General features: G+C 40.5%; 1 long non-coding RNA gene across 1 annotated transcript in view; it reads right to left on the bottom strand.

Moving 5' to 3' along the window:
- LOC135108458 (uncharacterized) overlaps positions 1 to 397 on the bottom strand; it is a 67,867-nt gene extending 67,470 nt beyond the window's left edge. The window contains exon 1 of the long non-coding RNA XR_010272280.1: positions 293 to 397. This is a non-coding gene — a long non-coding RNA (uncharacterized LOC135108458). The remainder of the gene's footprint in view (positions 1 to 292) is intronic.
- Between the last annotated feature and the right edge of the window lie 7,103 nt (positions 398 to 7,500).

The raw sequence follows: 7,500 nt of genomic DNA, 5'->3' as shown, positions 1-7,500 counted from the left end.
AATCTGCAGTATGATCAACTATTCTAGACTTAATAATTGACTAACTGCGTAGTTCGTATCGATGATATTGGCACGTAATTGAATCATATCATTATGCAATCGATAATTTGAGGTATATCAATTCCTAAATCTGAAAAAAAAAGACACCACCACCAAGATAATTACACCGATATTCAATAAAATGAGTATACTGTCTGATAGGCTACGTACAAGTATAGCGAAATTTCCTTTATTTGTTTCTAAGATCTACATGATTTTTTTTTTTATAATGTTATGGAAACCTGTAAATTACCTTTCTGAAGTACACATCTGTAGGAGGAAATTGTCCAGGATTAGCCCTAATAAATACTATTGGGCAAAGAGAAATCTTGACACGTCACTATCACAATAAGCAAACTTATGTCACTGTCAGAGAAAATTATTAAATTGTTTTGGTAAAATTAAGTAATCATTAACTTTTTTTTTCGAGTTAACTTTTAGAAATTTAGAAATACTGATATTTAATTCTGATTTATTTGATAAGTGAATAAGATAACACTTGAAATACGTCGCATAATTATACATCCCATCCATTACTCTTCCTAAATCATGGAACAATTTCTTCCAAGGTTTTCGGCAGTTAAATCTCTCTTATACTAAATTCTTGCATTATAAATCTATTTACCAAAATAAATCATTACTACAGAGTGAAGGCACCAGCCGGTGTTGACAGCAGCAGGTGGCCTGTGGCGCCAGCCTACCAAGTACCTGACATTACTGTGATTGTGATTTGTGTTGTAATCGTAGGCTTGTGGCGCCAGCCTACCAAGTACCTGACATTACTGTGATTGTGATTTGTGTTGTAATCGTAGGCTTGTGGCGCCAGCCTACCAAGTACCTGACATTACTGTGATTGTGATTTGTGTTGTAATCGTATACTGAACTGTGCCTGCCTTGTGTTGTGTGTCTTGAGCTGGCGAGGCAGGCGTGGTGCTGGAGCTGAGCGCTGCGTAGTGGTGGCTGTGGCAGAGGCAGTACGGCGCCATCGCGTTTAATGTACGTGTCATTCGTTATTTTTTTTATTAATAAAAGTAGACGTTTTATGTTGTTTTGGCACATGGTGAGGCAAGTCATCAGTGTTTCACCTTGTCATGACAGTGGTGTTGCTTGTCCCCTGCTGATGTGGGCTGCGTGCTAACCTACCAGTAGATGGCAACTAATTATACGGGATTGTTTTCTGCAGTGTGGGGGCATGAGCATGATAACAATTAAGGCAACAGTAGTGTATAGATGCAAGTGGAGCACAATCTCTTGCGTAAGTGTGTGTACTATTTGATTTCAATGTTCACCACTACGGCTATCGTCATCATTCACTGACCAACCCGGTGAACAAGCTTTCAACTTTGTCTACAAGATCCAAAGCAAGCAGTGCAGCGCCCCGTCCACATTTCTGACCTTGAAGGGGCGCCCTCTGTTCTCCATCTTTAACTTCTAATCTGTTAGTTTATTATGTCACACTCTTTTCTCTTTTGGGCTTCTATGGCCATAATGTTATTTCTGTATGTTGCTTTGTCACTCAGTACTGCTTGTGGCACTGCAGTGCTGCTGAATGGGAGGATCAGAGGTGGTAATGCTCTGATTGTCCCTGGAGTGACTATTGTTTCAGTGTCAGAGATCTTCCTCTCAGTGCAGAGAGCATAACAAAGTTGGTTGTTTTTGGCATGGAAGCATACAGTACATCCCAATAGCTTTGATTTCCTGTCTATCTAAAGTGTTTCAGTCTGTGATCAGAAGCACCTACCTGTTCAACCTTTACTAGGGTGTGGATTTTATCATTGATTTAGTTAACTAGACAAAAGTCAATTAAAAATCAGAAATTTTTGTTCAAGCTTTGTTGTAATTGTCAGTATGGAATCCATAAATGATGATCTACTGGCAATCTAGCTTTCTGTACTGAATGTTGGTCATTCTTTCTTTGATAATTTAGTGAACCCTTTGCTTCAGCTATAGACATCAATAGCTTTTGGTAGTCAGGCACAAATAATTTTATTATTATATGATTCCTGTCCATCTCTCTGTCCCATTTTCCAGGTTTCTTTTCTCCATTCTATTGTGGCTGTGGTAGACATCCACTTTTCTCTTAAACCCATCAAGGTGCCACTCCCACTTGGAAAACAATTTATTAATCCATTCACAAAGCAGTGAGGCTATTCCTCAGGGCTCTGGCTAATCACCCACTCTTTTTCTGTTATTCACAAATTATCTTCTTGATCAAACTTCTTGTCCTATTCAGATGTCCAACTTGGTATGAATTAAATTTGGAAAAGTTACAGAAAGCCTAACTTTTGATCTTTCTGTTACTATACCTAGGTATATCTGAATGGGGTAGGACAAAATTTGTGTTCAGTGCCTCAAAACTTGATTTCTTCATCCACCCACATGACAACCTTTCAGACAACTATCCCCCCCTTCAGTGAAATTCAGCTGTCCCCTTCCTCTACACTAAGCATATTTACTGTGTCCACTGAAAATTTCATTCAGCAGCCTTATCTCTTCTTTTACTATGAGCTTCCATAAGATTGGGTGTTCTGAGTTGCTTCTGTCTTTACTTTTCCTTCCTTCTAGCTGCTAACTCTACATATATTGAGGCCTTACTCATCATGTATGAAGTACTATGTACTTATATATATGGGAAGTTCAGCTCACACAGCCCTTCTTAACAGGGTGGAGTTTCTCATTTCTCTTCTGAACAGACTGTTTTGAGTCACTCACCACTGCAGTGGTGCATTTCTTATTGTCTTCTGTCATTATTTTTTGTGGTTAATGTGCTTCTGAACCAGCTAACTGCATGCCTTCTTCCCTCCCATGGCCTTACTGCATAAATCTGTCTGCTTCCTTTTACCCCTATTCTGTCCATCTTCTTGATGCAGGAGTTAACCAGTATCTTTATTCCTTCATCCCTTTCACTGGTAAACTTTGGAAGTCTCTTCCTGTTTCATTTTCCTTCTTCCCTTGACTTGTACTGTTTTAAAAGAGGAGCACTATCAATGCACCTCAGAAACTAAATTGACCATCCTTCTAAGTTCTACTATTCTACTATTGTAGGAAGTGACAGTGAGCTTTTCTTTTTCTTTACACCATGGACTGCTCTCCTGAGGTAAAACAAAAGCAGATAAAAAAGAGGAGCATTTTTATTGGTTAGCCTGATCATGTTATAGGAATTACTATATTAACATGCACTGAAGAAGCCATAAGGAAAATAAGGCTTACTGGATTTACAAAAAATGAATTATCTCCTTGTGACACTGGTACTACATAATTCAATGCACAATTATTAGTTCTGGGACTTCTCACAGCTACCAAATTGATAATGTATAGCATGCTGATGGCTGGCCATTTGGAACCTTACAAGTCTGTAGAATAACAACTCCATTCCTTTCAGTTAAAAATTTTCCCCTCTTCCTTGCAAACTTATTGTGTCGTGACATCTATCTTGGGGCAATCCTCAGTAATTTTCCCTCAAAATCCACCCAACTCCGTCCATTTTCCTCCATTCAAATCACATCCATGGCACGTCTCTGGTTCGCTTCCAAGTGGTAGTCAACCAACAAAATGATTACCTGTGATAATTTTCCCAAAACCAGGCTGAGGAGTATTTAGGATAAGTATAATAGTGAAAAGGAGAAGGGAAGACAAACCCAGTGATAAAAAGTAGTGCCTAGAGGAAGAGGCAATCAATCAGACAAGGCCAAGTCAGGCAGAGAAATACGAGCACAAGGAAGGGGCATGATGCAGGGCACTGTGTTGGTTCCTCCCTCTCTTTCTGGTCCCAGCTTGCATCCAGGGCGGACCTAACCACTCTTACCTGCTGTTCTAATCCACGTGGCCTACCCAGTGCACCAAACCTGCCGGCAGACACAGTACGTCTAATGACAACTACAGTGACTGAGGTAGTGGCAGTCAAGGCAGCAGCTACATCAATCACCCCTCCCCCAGATGCAGCCTTAACCACCACCACTGCATTAGGAGGCCACTTGACCTGTACCTGCTGGGGTGATGCTTGCCATCTTCTCTGTGGAGGACACTGGAAGCAGGCATCACAGTATTCAGGCGCCTTCCTCTACCCACCACCATTTGCCAACCCACAGCTAAGCATTCCCAGGTTCTCTTGTCTTCTTTCAGGTTAGAACAAGTAAAGTGGAGGGTCACCCCTCCTCGGCGTGGATGCTTAGGAAGGTTTCCTTACCCAACCATAATTTATTTATTTTTTTATTTTTTTGTACTCTTATTGGAAAGTAAAGTACTGAAATCACCACTTGTGATTTTCTCATCACCTTGGCAGTGAAATTCCCGATTTGGTTGTCTGGTTGTTGTTTTTTTAATCACTGCCCATTATCTACAGGTCACTTGGCAATTCCTAATATGTGATTATGTTAGCCAGCACATTATGAACCTGGTAGGACCTGGTGGAAGAGTGGTATTATAGGATGAGGAAGCAATTACTGTTTAACATAAGAACACAAAAAAATGGGAGACTACAAAAGACCAATTGACCTACATAAGGTAATTGCTGAACACTTAAAACTTGCCATCTGTCATCATCATCCATAAACTTATCCAGCCTCCTCTTGAAATAATGAAATTTGTATGCACTTAACACTGATCAAGTGAGCAATCATCTGTCTTGATCCCCAATTAGTGTCAAGGCAATGTAACACTGAGGGTTTTGAAAATATGTCCAGCCACCTATTATAATCTCTCTCAACTCTGAATAAACTTCTGTTAAGAACACTGATCAATTCTAGATCACTAAACCAGATGTGAATCTGATCTGGATTCATTTGGTAAAAAAACAATACTTGGAGCCAATATTGATTCAACCAACAACAGTACACTGCCCGGTTATTATTAGAGGTGGACTATTGATGCTCGACACTGTGCACTGAAGACTATCAACAAAGGTTACAGCTTTCATTTTCTGAAACATTTTGGCTAAGGATGCCATCCCTGACCCTCACCATCTACCTGCCTACCTAATGTAGGCAAATCCTTGTTAAAGAAAAGAATGGCAGGATGAGACTGGGTTCTGTACCTAGCCTTGAATGTTCTATAAGTTCCAAACACAGCTGTCTTCACACATGACATGCTGAAAATACTCTCTGGTTAAGTGCAGAATGGCTAAATGAGAAAATATCTGAATGTAAGATTAGTCAGGACCGTGTTGTAAGACTATTAACACTATTACTGCGGCAGTTCAAAAGTAAAAATGTACTAGTTAAGCCTGAATAAGTGTTATCTTCCTTTTCTCCATCACCTGGTCATTGGTAGTGGTTGCAATGACCAGGCAATTATAATCATGAGCAATAAAAATAAGGATTGATTCAACTTCCTATATCTTCTATATCTGGTATCAGTTATCATTGTATGTATGTTTTGTGGCTTCAGTAGCATTCTACAACATTTTATTACCATTTCCTGTGGTCCCCAGGCATATCATCTTTTTTTTTTTCAGTTTATTCCCCTTTGGAAAAAAAAAAGAAAAGAAAAAAAAAGGCCCAGTAGGGGATGCTCTGCTGCCCCTACTGGGCATGTAGTCTTCTATAACCCTCCTCCAGACCTTGATCAAGCAGATCATGATCTGAATCACTCAGATCACCAGGAATCCACATCTTGATGGTAAATAGAACATGGGCTACATGACCAGGTGATCTGAAAGGGATCACACTAAATAGAACCCCGCAAGGGGACGACTATGATAGTCCCTCACCAAATTTTCCCTTTTTGTTTGCTCAAGCACCCGCCTCAATTAACACCATTTGCACTACATTATTCTATCCTTCTACCTTAGAAGTGGTCTTCCTCTCCTATTGGCATTTTCAACTTCACTCATGTACACTTTCATTACAAACTCTTCTGTTCTCATCCTCTCAGTATGGTATACCATCTGTGTTTTCATTTTTACCCACTCTACCTGTCCACAATTTACTGCACTTGCACAGCTGCTCATATCACATCTCCTATACACATTCTTATTGCTCTCATCCTCTCATCTGGTCATTTCACATGCTCTTCTCAGGTTACTCATTTCCACAGCATGCACTTTTGATTGGTGTTCCACATCCAGGTCTCTGATCCATATGTCAGTGTTGGCAGAATGCTATTCCTTGAACCTTTATTTAATTCATTGACATATTTCTCCCTCAATGACAATTTCAAGTAATTCTATGACACACCTACCTGTCACAACCCTCTCTTTTCTCATCATCCATCTCATCATATTTATCCAGCACTGAAAACACTTAATCACATCCTGTATTCTTTCTCCTATAACTGCCTTGCACCTGCCTATAGCTTGCACACAAATAGCTGGTTGTATTTTGTCAGTTCTTCTAATTTGCAATTGGGGAAAAAAAAAAAAAAAACAGGCCTAAGTTGTCTTTTGAGTCATTGTCTGTAGTACCTTCCGCCTTTGCCAGTTTGTACCATCCTCTTCTGTCTGCTTGTCTGTATCAGAGCCCGGTCCGCAGATACCATGCTATATTACGAGAGTTACGAGAGACGTGCCATGTCAAGCATAGGTACCTGCATCTATATTTATCATCGAGGTCACCTCACATGTAGCCCTCACTACTGTCTCGTTACCACCGCCGCCACCTGCCCCCCTCCCTAAACCGCTGCTTCCTCCCCAATGCTCCTCCCTCTCCCCAGCCAATGAATGATATGCACACCGCACCGTCGTTGCCCCAGGGTGCGTGTTGTGAGTCCAACGGCTTTGTCCTTCAGCTGAAATCTATGACGGTGAGGCGTTGCGCTGATATGGACTTGGTTACTGAGTGAAAGCTGACACTTTTGGTGCATCGGGTGTCACGTGCTTGGTTCGTGTGTGTGTGTGTGTGTGTTATTAATTTCGGTTTTCGGGATCACGTGTGTGTGTGTGTGTGTGTGTGTGTGCTTGCGCGATAAATTGCTCGCATGCCTTGCTGTGTGTGCATACGTACTTGCGTGTGCGGATGATGGGAAGGTCAACTACAGTTTTCCTTTTCACTACCTATGAGGGAAGAAATGTGGAAATAAATGCGCGTAGTATATTATCCAGTGTGAAGAAAGTGATTGGAGCCATTAATTTTTACGATAAATATAATTACTGCGTCAGGGGAGGATGATGTGTGTATGCAGGCCGCCATTTGAAGAACAACAGTTGATGTCATTATTTATGGTTATTTATAGTATGAATATTCTCGGTAGCTATCTTCTGAAACCACTGAGCAAGTGTACAAAATTACAGAGTATCCCTTGGAATAATGCACTGAATGACAGAAAATGAGTAAAGAAATGGGTAACACTACGATTTCGTGTATTTGTTTATTTTTAAATTTTAACTGTTAAGAACATTCGATCTGCAGGTGTAACACTTTGTGAAACAGTTGCTGTATTTGATGAGAGGTCCATAATGGTGTGCTTTGACGGATTCAGTGAGTTAGTGATGAGAACGGCCACAGCTTCTCCATAATCTGGGTAACA

The sequence above is a fragment of the Scylla paramamosain genome, chromosome 17 (assembly GCF_035594125.1).
Source record: "Scylla paramamosain isolate STU-SP2022 chromosome 17, ASM3559412v1, whole genome shotgun sequence".
Classification (NCBI taxonomy): domain Eukaryota; kingdom Metazoa; phylum Arthropoda; class Malacostraca; order Decapoda; family Portunidae; genus Scylla; species Scylla paramamosain.
This window is presented reverse-complemented; position numbering and strand designations above follow the sequence as displayed.